Source organism: Cryptomeria japonica, chromosome 10, assembly GCF_030272615.1.
Source record: "Cryptomeria japonica chromosome 10, Sugi_1.0, whole genome shotgun sequence".
Classification (NCBI taxonomy): Eukaryota; Viridiplantae; Streptophyta; class Pinopsida; order Cupressales; family Cupressaceae; genus Cryptomeria; species Cryptomeria japonica.
The window spans coordinates 251820466-251833994 of NC_081414.1; the positions used below are offsets into that span (position 1 = coordinate 251820466).

At 35.0% G+C, this 13529-nt stretch overlaps 1 pseudogene; it reads left to right on the forward strand.

The window, feature by feature from the left end:
- The first annotated feature begins 268 nt into the window (after positions 1-268).
- LOC131059883 (secoisolariciresinol dehydrogenase-like) lies at positions 269-11107 on the forward strand (annotated as a pseudogene).
- Positions 11108-13529: the final 2422 nt, after the last annotated feature.

Below are 13529 nucleotides of genomic sequence, written 5' to 3' on the forward strand. Positions count from 1 at the left end.
GATCTAATAGCTGATGAAATGCAGATTGGAAGGCAAGGTGGCTGCAATAATCACAGGCGGATCGTCAGGCATTGGAGAAGCGAGTGTCCGGCTCTTCACAAAACACGGAGCCAAAGTCATAATCGCCGACATTTCAGACGAAGCAGGGGAAAAACTGGCAGAATCTCTATCTCCATCGGCGACCTTCATCCACTGAGATGTGAGCAAAGAGGAAGACGTAAGTGCTGCCGTAGATTTGGCCATGCAAAAACACGGGCGGGTGGACATCATGTTCAACAATGCCGGGACGGCAGATGTGCAGAAACGGAGCGTGGCAGAGTACGATGCGAAACAATTCGAGATCGTTAAAAACGTAAATGCAAAGGGTGTTTTGCATGGGATGAAGCATGCAGCACGCGTGATGATGGCAAGCAAGAAGTAGATGGCAAGCATCCATAGGCAGGATGTCACACAAGACTTTATCCTTATAACTACCTATGTTAAACTCAACCCATTTTGTTCATTCACTACCACATGCTGCTCCTTGTTGAGCCAAGTGACCCTATATGGATTACTGTGTGGAATTCTTTTCAACTTCAATTTACTTACTGCTTCCTCTGACATAATGTTGTCAGTAGATCCTGAGTCTATCGCCATTCTACAAACTTTATCAAGGACCTTGCATTTGATTCTAAACAAAGCTCTTCTTTGAGTTGGTTCTTCTTTGATCGGTTCCTTAATCAGGACTCTTCTCATCATTAAATTTTCTCCATATTCAGGAGCTAAACTCACACCTTGTGTCTTGCCTCTTTCTGCATCTTCTTGCGCATATGTCACTCTTCTTTCACTTTCTTGAGATGAAGAGGATTTCTCTAGACATCTATAGGAAGGGTGACCCAACTTTTGGCAATTGTAACACTTCATGGTGGAGAAGTAGGACCCTCTTCCCGGTCCACTAGATCTACCTCTTCCTGGGTTGCTAGATGATCCCCTTCCTCTATAGCTGCTCTTGCTATGTGAATCCTCACTTTGCTCTATAAGTTTGGACTCTCCTTGGGACCTTTGATCTGCTTCTCTTCCACCAAAACTGCCTCTTTGGCCTCTACCATCTTTTCCTCTGCCTCTTCCTTTGTTGCTTTGTTCTTGCTTCTTTTTACTCTTTTCCTCTACCTTTAGTGCCAATTGATAGCACTTATGCACAATGTTAGGGCATAACAAACTCAACTCCTTTTGAACATTCCATCTCAAGCCAATCAAGTATTTGGCTATCTTGATGCTCTCATCCTCTACTACCTTGGATCTCAGACACAACTTCTGAAATTCCTCAGTGTAGTTGTTCACATCCAAGTAACTTTGTCTTAGGTTTTGTCTCCTTTTGTGTAATTGGATCTCATAATCTTTAGGAATATAGGCTTCCCTCACCTTGGCTACCATTCCTTTCCAACTGGCTATTTGGTTCTTACCCTCTTTTTGCCTTTCTTCTTGGATAAATTTCCACCAAGTCAAGGTTGCTCCTCTCAATCTAGACTTAGCTACCTTCATCTTTTGGGCTTCACTAATTCCATCACACTCAAAGTGATTCTCCAATCCTTCAATCCATTCCATAACTACTTCAGGCTCCATTTTCCCATAAAAAAGTGGCACTCCTTCTAAGGATTTTCCTCCTAAGGATTTAATTGCTTTCAGGAAAGGTTCTTCAGGTAGAACAGGGTCTGGTGCAGATATCCTATCCTTTTCTACTGATTCTTTACCCTTCCCTTCATTGACCTGGATTGTTACTTTGTCAGTTTTATCCTCAACTGCGTCTAGTTTTCTCTCCAATTGAAGCAATATTTTTTCAGGAATCTATTCTCTTCCTCTTGATCTTCTACCTTCTTGGCTAACTTTGCGTTGGTCACCATTCTGAGACTATTTTCTCCTACTGATTCAGTGTCTGACATCCACTACTTTCTTCCCAAGTCTAAACTCACTCTGATAGGGAGGCTACCTAGCTGATATGGAGGCTACCTAATTTACCATCAATTAGGTTTCTTTGATGGTTTGCTTCTATCCCTTTCCAGGTTCCAAGTCTACCCCTCTAGACTTCTAAGGGCTTCCCTACCATTTGTTTGCTTATCTCACCTTCCTCAAGCTCACAAAGTAAGCTTGTTCACTAAATCCTTGTAGGGATGAAGGACTCACACATTCATTCTCTCTTTGCAAAACCACCCATCCTGTTTGGTTTAACAAACTTTCCCCTATGGTTACACAATGTCTTGTTTTCAGGCTTGTAGCCTTCTGGATCTTTTCCCAGTTCTCAGCAGTTTCCTTCCCCTGCAAGTTATCTCCTTCAAATTACTGACACCTAGCCGAACTATCACCAAGCTTGCCTAGGGCCAATTTGCAGAAATGGCGATTGTCATTTCCTGGTCTCTTTCAAATGAAAACCTACTGTACATATTTGGCTCTGCTTGACAACCTCCAATGATCTTGTGGAGTTTCAAGTCAGAGCCATATGTTTATTGCGAATAGGAAACAAAAACTGAAAAGGAAAGCTTATTTACAGATCCCAAGTTTATTCACGGGTTCAAAACAGTAACTCATGGAATAGAGAAAAGAAACAATTACTTTAATAGCATATGTGAAATGAACAGAAATTAAACTCTAATTGAAAACCAAAAAATGGATTTCTCTATTGCATTTCAGAAAAACCAATGTGTTCTCCGAGGCAATCAACAAACAATGATCAACCATCAACCATCTGAGATCCACGATTAACCTCTTACAGATGTCTGTTGGGTCTTTTTATACATTTCCTCCTCTCTTGGGAACTTCTCCTATTGGACGAGATAAATCTCATTACCAACGGTTTCCAATTGCAACTGTTTCACAGGTTCCATTGGGTCGTCGATGTAACAATAAATCCCGACTTCCGATGGTCGATGACAACTTTCCACACTCTGCACTTCCTAACGGGCATTGGGGTAACATCAAATCCTAACTTCTGATGGCCGATGACAACTTTCCGCACTCCGCACTTCCTATCGAGCATCGGGGTAACATCAAATCTTGGCTTCTAATGACCGATGGCAACTTAGCAAGTGAGGCGGTCTCATCGGGTCATCGGTGTAGTGTGAAACTCCTCTTATCGATCTCCGATAACACCACCATTGAACGCGCTCCAACTCCAATGCTTACTCATCTAGTCATCGGGGTAACTTGAAACGGCTCCTCTCGATACCCGATGGATTCACCAACGAACTGCCATGACAATGCTTTCTTATCGAATCATCGGGGTAACTTGAAACTACTCTCCCCAATAAATGATAACAACACTCCGAACACCAATCGACTTATTGGGTCATCAGGGTAAGTGTGAACCACTCCTGCTGATACTCGATACAACCACTCCATACTTTGGCAACCTCATTGGGGTAAGACTTGTCGATCGGGGTAGGTCTTGCTGATAAGCAAAAAAATTCAAAAACTGCAAATAAACAACCATACAAATGGACTAGAGCCAGTCCTTATATATCTACATGACCACTGGAAGGTCTCACAAGATAAAATTGGTTAAGGGCATTTCAACCCTTAGGTGCTCCTGCACCACTATCCCCATGGTAATTTGGACTATGGGTTGATTTCATGATTAAACTATGTTAAGTAAACCCATGTGTGTGTGTGCGATGGATATGAACTTGTAATGTCATTATTAATGACTATTACTAATATTATCATGATTTTGTTAATTTAAAGCATTGATGATATTTAATGACTAACCTGAACTACAAATTTGTCGAGTTGTGTGAGAATGGTGGTTGGTTGCAGGTACTCAAGGTGTAAAGTGAAGTGGATTATGTGATTTGGTGATGAGAGATAGACTGTCAATAATGTTGTGTTAGCATCATTTATGAAGAGAGGGGCACAGGCCTAAAAGAAGATTCATGCCATTAAAATGGCATGCCATCTATGCTTGAAGGAGGCATTTTGGGGTCAAAAGAAGGAAAAAAACCAAGGCCAGGCCATTAATAAAAACCCTATGACCCCCCTGATTGGAACACGCTATCTTGGAGGGAAGAAAATTTGTGGGAAGTAAAGAAGGGATTGTAACAAGACATCCTTATATTTGGGCATGGGTTTGGCATGATATAAAGGTGTTGCATACCTCACACCAAAAAATGTGGGTTAAGGTTATTGCTAAAAATAGTAGGTTCCAATTCTCTTGCTCATTGTTTCATTTATCTATATATATATATATATATATATATAGAGAGAGAGAGAGAGAGAGAGAGACTTGAAATTTTAACAATTTAGGAAATTATCTTTGAGATAGATTTCTACGTCCACTTTGTTAGGGAGGATGGGGAATTGGTTCACTTGGTTGGATTTGTTTCACCCATGAGGATAGTAAATGGGAACCCAATCAACTACTAGGGTGCTCCTCACAACTAGCTAATCTCTTATTCCCCTCAATGTAATTGTATATTATGGTCATTGCACTCTAAGTTCATATTGTTCATTATGGTATAAAATAAATAAGTTCCCCTTCATGTTCATGTTGTTCAATTATTATGGTTTATATATTTTCTTATTAGATTTGTTTAATAAAAATTCCTCCATGGTTGGTTTTTACAACATTATTTAGATCCAACCATAATATAATACGCGATAACCATAATATATTAATTAAAGAATTACTTTGACTTTTTTATTTAATTATTAATTAACTTATTTAATTTAATACGTGTTATTAATTTTTTAAATTATTATTATTTGGATTTCGATATATCTTTAATATTAATATTTTTGTTTTTTTTAAATTAACTTTAACAATATTTTACATTAAAAACATAAAAACTTCATAGTCTATGATATCAAAAAATGAAAAAAAAATCACATAATCAAAAAAAAGAACAATTTACCTTTTAAAAGGTTTTATTTAATATTTAACTAGCAACTTTTGTATAATTTATCTTTATTTTTAATATTTTATTTGAGCAATGGTTTTCATTTTTAAAATTTATTTTATTTTTTATAATATTTTTTATTTTTAATATTAATTTTATCTTTCTTTATTTTTTGTAATATATTAATTATACTTTTTAAGTATATAATTACTTTATATTTTCATTGTAATTAATTAAAGAATTACTTTTACTTTTTTATTTAATTATTAAATAACTTGATAAGTTTAATATGTGTTATTTTTTTATAAATTATTATGAAAATTTTGATATATTCTAACTTTGCATTTAGTTTATTCTATTTTAATTTTTAATTTATATTCAATTTATTAATTTATTTTAATTATTTTTCACTATATCTCTATAAAGGTAATATGTTTGAATACTTGTAAATCTGAGTAAAATATAAAATTGACATTAATTTTTACCATTACACAATTCAATATTTAAATTGAGTAGATCATTCTTACATAAATGATTGTACTTTTTTATAAATTATCATTGTTTGAATATAATACAAATTTTGTTCGATTTAAATATCTTTTAGTATAATATTACCTCCGTTATCTCTTTCTTTCAAGAAATTCCCCTCTATCTATATATCCCTCTATTTATCTCTTTATATTTCACTTTCTATATCTTTATCTATCTCCCCGACTCCCCCCTCTCTCTAAATATACCAACCCATCTATCTCTATATATCTTCACAATCTATATCAAACCCTCTCTCCCTCTTCGTCTATTGTCATATCTCTTCCTATTCCCATCTCCCTCTATATCTTCATATATCTCAATCTCTCTATCTCTCTATCTCATAATCTATATCTATCTCTATCTCTTCCTCTCGCTTCTCTATATCTCGTGATCTTTATCTTTATCTCTCCCTCTAACTCTCTCTATATCTCTATCTTCCTCTCTACCTCTCTTTTCTTGTCGCACCATTTGTCTCTAGAGATGACTCCCTCTATCTATTAATCCATCACTCTCTCTCTCTTTCCCCCTATTCATAGACCTTTATATCTCTATCTATTTCCCCCTCTCTCTCATTCCATCCATATTTCTTTGTTAATATATTTCCCTATCTCTATCTTATTATATCTTTATCTCTCTCTACCCCTATATCTCTCTCCACCTCTCATCTCTATCTTTATCTTTATATCTACTCTAAACTTACTATACTATTGGTAGGAACTTGACCCATTGCATCTCTTGTTAATTCTTGTCACCTCTCACCTAAGACTATGATCTTGATTTCATCCTATAGGATTATTCTTAGAGATAATGGTTAGGGAGGATGGGATAATGGTTCACTTTGTTGGATTTGTTTCACCCTTGACGATAGTAACTGGGAACCCAATCATCTTGGATGCTACTCACAACTACCTAAGTTCTTATTCCCTTCTTGATACTTATATATTGTGATCATTGCGCTCTAAATTCCTAATTTTCATTCCCCTTCATCTCCATGCTGTTGAAATATAATGGTTTATATATTTTCGCACTGGATCTATTTTAAAAAAAAAAATCCTCCATGGCTGGTTTTTACAACATAATTTAGATCCATGCATAATATATCTTATATGATATACAATTAACATGGATTTTTGGGTAGATTATCTCTTTGAGTATGTAAGTTTGTACTCATATTATCCTCGTAGTCCCCATTCAGAGGATCACTTTTTCCCATATGAATGATGATCATTTCTCCCATCTTTGACCCCTAATAAGTCAATAAAGAGAGATGTAGTTAGGTGCATCAAAAATGTGTGCCACTCTTCAAGTAGAAAAGGATACAACAATGGACAAAAAAATGAGATCTAGATAGATTAAGATGTTATTAAAGAAAATAAAGGCAAACATGAATGGTGGTCACACATGAGTGTAGGGAGTGAAATGAGGGAGGTATCATCGAAATGACATCCCTCAAATTGATATTTATTATAACATTTATGGATCATTAAAACATGGGTATATGCACCAAGATGGTGAAAAATTTAGTGACCACTAGAAAAAAAAGCACCTAAAACAGACGAAACACTTAGATATTTTTGATGAATTCAAAAACCATGTACATGTTAAGACTCAAAAAATCCAAGCCAAAAACATGTACGTGTTATTTAAATTAAAAATGTGTACATGTTATTTAAAACCCTCGTGTGACATTTTTATCTCGTGAATCACATGCTAAAGAAGAATTGTGAAAGGAGGGTCTTGTAACATATGAAAGAGGTTTGTTAAAACCCTCACCCAATAATTTTTTTGTTTACATCTACAATTAAGGGCTTCCATATGAATTGTTATTTAGATTTAGAGAAGGAGACATTCATAAATCCATGGACTTTGAGTTTGTCTAACTATTTGAGGGTCATGCTCTATTTTGTGTTACTAAGATACCCCTCACTATGAAAGCCTCCCAAAACCCTATAAAATGTCAATATTATTGTCAAAAATGCTATGAAAATCCTTGCTGTAGAGGTTTTTGTCTTAGAGATCTGTAGGAAAAGGTACAAAAAGGATAATGGCAATCTTATCTTGTGAAGAACATAGTGCCAATCAAGTGAAAAGGGCAATGATGGCAAGGTTGTAAGAAATATTGTAGAGACAAATCTTCAAAGCAGAAAGACCCTATCAAAGTTCATAGTTAAAAGACTATGACCAAGTGAAACTTAAAAACTAGCTACCAAGACCATTGACAAAGGGTGATGTCAATTGTTACGTGAATCAAAAGCCCTCTCAATGTTGTCAAGGAAGAATTTAATTCATTCATTATTTTTTCCAAGTTTTCTTTATAGAGAAAAATCATCACTTCAAAGTCTATTGACATGCAAGGAGGTTAAAAGGATAAAGGCACAATGAAAAAAGAGAGCAAGCATGGGACAAAGAGATTTACTGGTAGTTATAACTTGAGCAAGATATTGCCATGAAGATGGCAATCATCAAGAGCATTTGACATCTAGCATTATCCAATGTGAAGGTAATAGTAAAGGTATTGATAACATGAAAAAAGACAACACAAGTAAAGAGGCAAGTAACTCATAATGAGTTTTCAAGAGAATCCCATGGCATAACCTTGAACAATGAGGAAAATAGGAGACGTTGTATGTGAAATGCAGAGTTGCAAGTGATAGTTCAAAATAGAAGACAATGTCATACCCACAAACATGGAATATGTGATAGTCTCGAAGATGAAATTTGTGACATGAGGGTTTATTCAAAAACTAGGAAAACGTTTATAAAATGTTGACAAAACTAAGAGGATGGATAGGTATTGCAGGCTTGTGATAATCTAATAGTGAGGGAATTTAGATAGTCAAATTACTCCTTCAAAGGTATAGTTGAGTGTCTAACTTTTGACAGTGCACATTCCTAATTAAGAATAGAGGATTAACCTAAGAGCGTTATATTGTTTGTCTAACTTATAAGGGTCTTGTAAGGACAGGAGTACATAAGGTGCAAGGTTTTTTAACTTATTGCATGGAAGGATGGAACAATTGTCTCAATCATGTTACTCATTTAGGGGATGAAACATTTGGACATGCTACTTAATAGTATTATGGGTTTGCCAACTTTAGCTATGACATCTTAAAATATAACTACTACTTTGTTGTCGTCAAGGGAAAATATAGTGTGAACAGGCATTAAAAGCAACAAAAAAGACAAAAGAGGAATAATACAATGGATATTTAAATTAGATGCTATTTATTGGGTGAGACTATATGTTTTTATGTTAGTAGCTTTTGGCCTATTTACTTTTTTAAAAAGTAACCAATCTTTGATACCTACAACATTTGGAGATAATGGACCTACATAGACATTATGCGACATATACAACAGTGCTCATGATGATTATCTTTTCCTCACAACCAACTGAGATGACAACATAGTCTCAATCATGTATGGTACCCTATCACAATAAGTGTGTAGTTTTGATCATATATATTGTATATGATATATAGTTACCCTGGATAATTGGGTGAGATCAGTCTCTTGAACCATGGACTTTTCAACTATGTCCTGAGAGGTGCATTTAGGTTCAACTCGGTTGCGAGAGGTGCATTTAGGCGCATCAATGGAGTGTGCCACTTTATAGGCAGAGAGGGATACAATAATGCATGGGTCGAGGATATATTGCTAGCATGAATGGAGGCAAGAGCAATCATGCCCACTTTTAGAGATGTCATTACTATGATTGTTTTACAACAATTAATAGAGGCGTAGATGATGCCATGAGCTAGCTAGGTGGAAGTGACCATTATTTGTTAGGAGATTGAGTGCCTTACATGAATTACTATGGTACTATGAGGAGATTAAATTCATATTCATGATCATGAACGAGGGCTTTGTGTGTACAAACAATGAAATGGGGGAGGGTTCATCAAAATAACCTCCTCCCCAATTGATCTTTATTATAAATTTATGAATCGTTGTGATGTCTCCTATTATTATTTGGAATGAATATATTTGAAATGTTGGTATTATAGATATTATAGACATTTATGTGTTTTATGTTTAGTTTGAGATGTTTTATTTTACATATGTGTTTCTATATACATACATATGCGTACGTGAATGATATAACATAGATAATCAATATAGACACATTTATCTTAGGACATAGATAATCAATGTACACACATTTATCTTGGGTAATCAATGAACCATATATATTACTGGAATCTTAAGAATATGAATCAACGTAAGGGTCTAAAAGGATTCCCATTATTAGAATCTAAATGATAGATGTCAATGAACTAAGCAATCACTGAAACAAATAAATAGGTGACGCAATATTGATTTTATTAGACAACATACACCTAATTTTATTTTTTAATTTATTCTTGATTGTATTGCACAAGTTAGGTGACAGTTGTGTTGTAATGAAATTTCCCAATTGAAAATTTTGTAAATGTTGCATCATCCACATGATGGCTATCATACAAATGGATAGGTTATATCTTGAGTACTTTTGTTGTCTAAACTGAATTTGCACAAGTTGGAAATCAAAACCATTAAATTTGTTGAGGTAGTCATTGAACAAATTTTATTCTCCACTTTCTATTCTCCAAACGTGTTTTGATTGCCTCTGTTCTATGATGCGTAATTTTATTAAAACACCTGTTTAATCACTCTATGATGCGTAATTTAATGGAACACCTGTTTAATCAAAGTTACAAATTTTAATCTTTCAACGAACATGGATGTTTTATATAAGACTGCCTCTGCTCTTCTCTGCCTCACCATTATCTCGCGCTTTTAAGTTTTATGTCTGCAGTTTTTACAGCCATGGCTTGTACACAGAGAAGGTAATTTGCTTTGCTATTTTCCAATAAAAAATTTAGGTCTGTAATCGAAGTTTTTAAGCGATTCAATCGTATCATTCATTGATCAAATTGGTGATGAAATGCAGATTGGAAGGCAAGGTGGCAATAATCACAGGCGGAGCGTCAGGCATTGGAGAAGCGAGTGTCCGGCTCTTCACAAAACACGGAGCCAAAGTCATAATTGCCGACATTTCAGACGAAGCAGGGGAAAAACAGGCAGAATCTCTATCTCCATCGGCGACCTTCATCCACTGCGATGTGAGCAAATAGGAAGACGTAAGTGCTGCCGTAGATTTGGCCATGCAAAAACACGGGAGGGTGGACATCATGTTCAACAATGCCGGGATGGCAGATGTGCAGAAAGGGAGCGTTGCAGAGTACGATGCGAAACAATTCGAGATCTTTATGAACGTAAATGCAAAGGGAGTTTTGCATGGGATGAAGCATGCAGCACGCGTGATGATCCCAGCTAAAAAGGGCTGCATAATTTGCACAGCCAGCGTTTCAGCGGTTTTGGGCGGCGGCATGTCTTATGCTTACACTGCCTCTAAACATGCTGTTGTTGGCTTGTCCAAAAGCGGCGCTGCTGAGCTGGGCAAGTTTGGAATCAGAGTGAATTGTGTCTCACCTTCCATCATTGCCACTCATATGGCAGTCAAGCTTATGGAAGAGAATACTTCTTCAGTGGAGGGGGAGGGCAGGGCCATGGTGGAAGAGTAGGCTAATAGTGTTGGGAACTTAAAGGGGGTTACTCTTAAAGAGGAGGATATTGCAGAGGCTGCTCTGTATTTGGCCAGTGATGAAGCAAGGTATGTCAGTGATCTTAATCTTGTTGTCGATGGTGGATTCACTGTTGTAGGCTAAAGACAACCACTGTGGACTGCGATTATTATCACCTCACATGTTTATTTGTTTCAGTGATTGCTTTGTACATTGACATCTATGATTTAGATTATAATAATGGGATTGCTTTTGGACCCTTAGGTTGATTCATATTCTAACGATTCCATAATAATATATATGGTTCATTGATTATCCAAGATGATTGTGTACATTGATTATTTATGTTATATCATTCACGTATGCACATGTATATATATATATAGAAACACATATATAAAATAAAACATCTTAAACTAAACATAAAATAGATAAATGTTCATAATATCTATAACACCAACATATCAAATATGTCTATTCTAAATAATAATAGTTCAACATCACAATGATTCATAAATGTTATAATAAGGATCAATTGGGTAGGAGGTTATTTTGATGAACCCTCCCCCATTTGACTGTTTGCACACACATGTCTTCATTCATGATCTTGAATGTGAATTGAATCTCTCCCCTAGTACAATAGTCATTCATATAAGGCAGCCAATCTCCTAACAAATAGTAACTTCACTTCCACCTAACTAGCTCATGGCGCAATCTATGCCTCTACTAATTGTTGTAAAACAATTATAGTAATGACATCTCTAAAAGTGGGCATGATTGTTCTTGCCTCCATTCATACTAGCACTATATCCTCTACTCATGTATTATTGTATTACTAATCACAAGTCTGTAGAATTATTAAAATTGAAGGAAGAGGAGATTAGGAAAAAAGAAACTTTGTAATGATATCCAATTTAAAAAGTTGGATGCTTTCTAAGAGTGGGAAGTCTAGATGAATTTGTTGATGCATTCATATTAGCTTCCTTTGTGTTACATGTTAACATCCATCCCAAATTTTCTAAGTAAAATATATATATATATATATATATATATATATATATATATATATATATATATATATATATATATATATATATATATATGTGCATGAATGCAATTTTGACCTCAATTTGTTCTATTTCAAGATTAAAAAATGAAAAATGGAGAACTTGAGTATGGTAAAATATAATTTAACTATAGGAAAGAAAATATAACCGAGCTCATTTCCCGAATCTAAGAATATATTTTTTCTATCAACCTTTCTAATGTACATCTTAATAGGTTTTCTACCTTCAAGAAAATTAACTAGATCCAAAAACACGTAGATATTTTTGATGAATTCAAAAACCATGTACATGTTAAGGCTCAGAAAATCGAAGCCAAAACATGTACGTGTTATTTAAATTAAAAATGCATACATGTTATTTAAAACCCTCGTGTGACATTTTTATCTCGTGAATCACTTGCTAAAGAACAATCGTGAAAGGAGGGTCTTGTAACATATGAAAGAGGTTTGTTAAAACCCTCACCCAATAATTGTTTTGTTTACATCTACAATGAAGGGCTTCCATATGAATTGTTATTTAGATTTGGAGAAGGAGACATTCATAAATCCATGGACTTTGAGTTTGTCTAACTGTTTGAGGGTCATGCTCTATTTTGTGTTACTAAGATAACCCTCACTATGAAAGCCTCCCAAAACCCTATCAAATGTCAATATTATTCTCCAAAATGTTATCAAAATCCTTGTTGTGGAGGTTTTTGTCTTAGAGATCTGTAGGAAAAGGTACAAAGAGGATAATGGCAGTCTTATCTTGTGAAGAACATAGTGCCAATCAAGTGAAAAGGGCAATGAAAACAAGGTTGTAAGAAATAATGTAGAGACAATTCTTCAAAGCAGAAAGACCCTATCAAAGTTCATAGTTAAAAGACTATGACCAAGTGAACCTTAAAACCTAGCTACCAAGACTATTGACAAAGGGTGATGTCAATTGTTACACTTATCAAAAGCCCTCTCAATGCTATCAAGGAACAATTTAATTCATTCATTGTTTTTTCCAAGTTTTCTTTATAGAGACAAATCATCACTTCAAAGTCTATTGACATGCAAAGAGGTTAAAAGGATAAAGGCACAATGAGAAAAGAGAGCAAGCATGGGACAAAGAGATTTACTGGTAGTTATAACTTGGGCAAGATATTTCCATGAAGATGATAATCATCAAGAGCATTTGACATCTAGCATTATGTAATGCCCCACCAGAAACCCTAAAGGAAAACAACACAACTAGGCAACTAAAGGGTGAATTTTTATTTTTTTTAAGATTAAGTGCATCAATTTTAACAATTGCACATTTAATAACACAACAGAAGTCTAACACATGATTTCCTAAGGGTTACCAATGAAGATTAATTCGCAGATTATATTAACACCATGGTTAACCCAATTGTCCATTTAATTAGGTAAATTAAATCCTTAAGATTAAACCTACACATTCATCTAAATTCCATAATGAAAGAATCAAGTATTCCAATGCATTTATTTATCCATATTTCATTTATACATAAG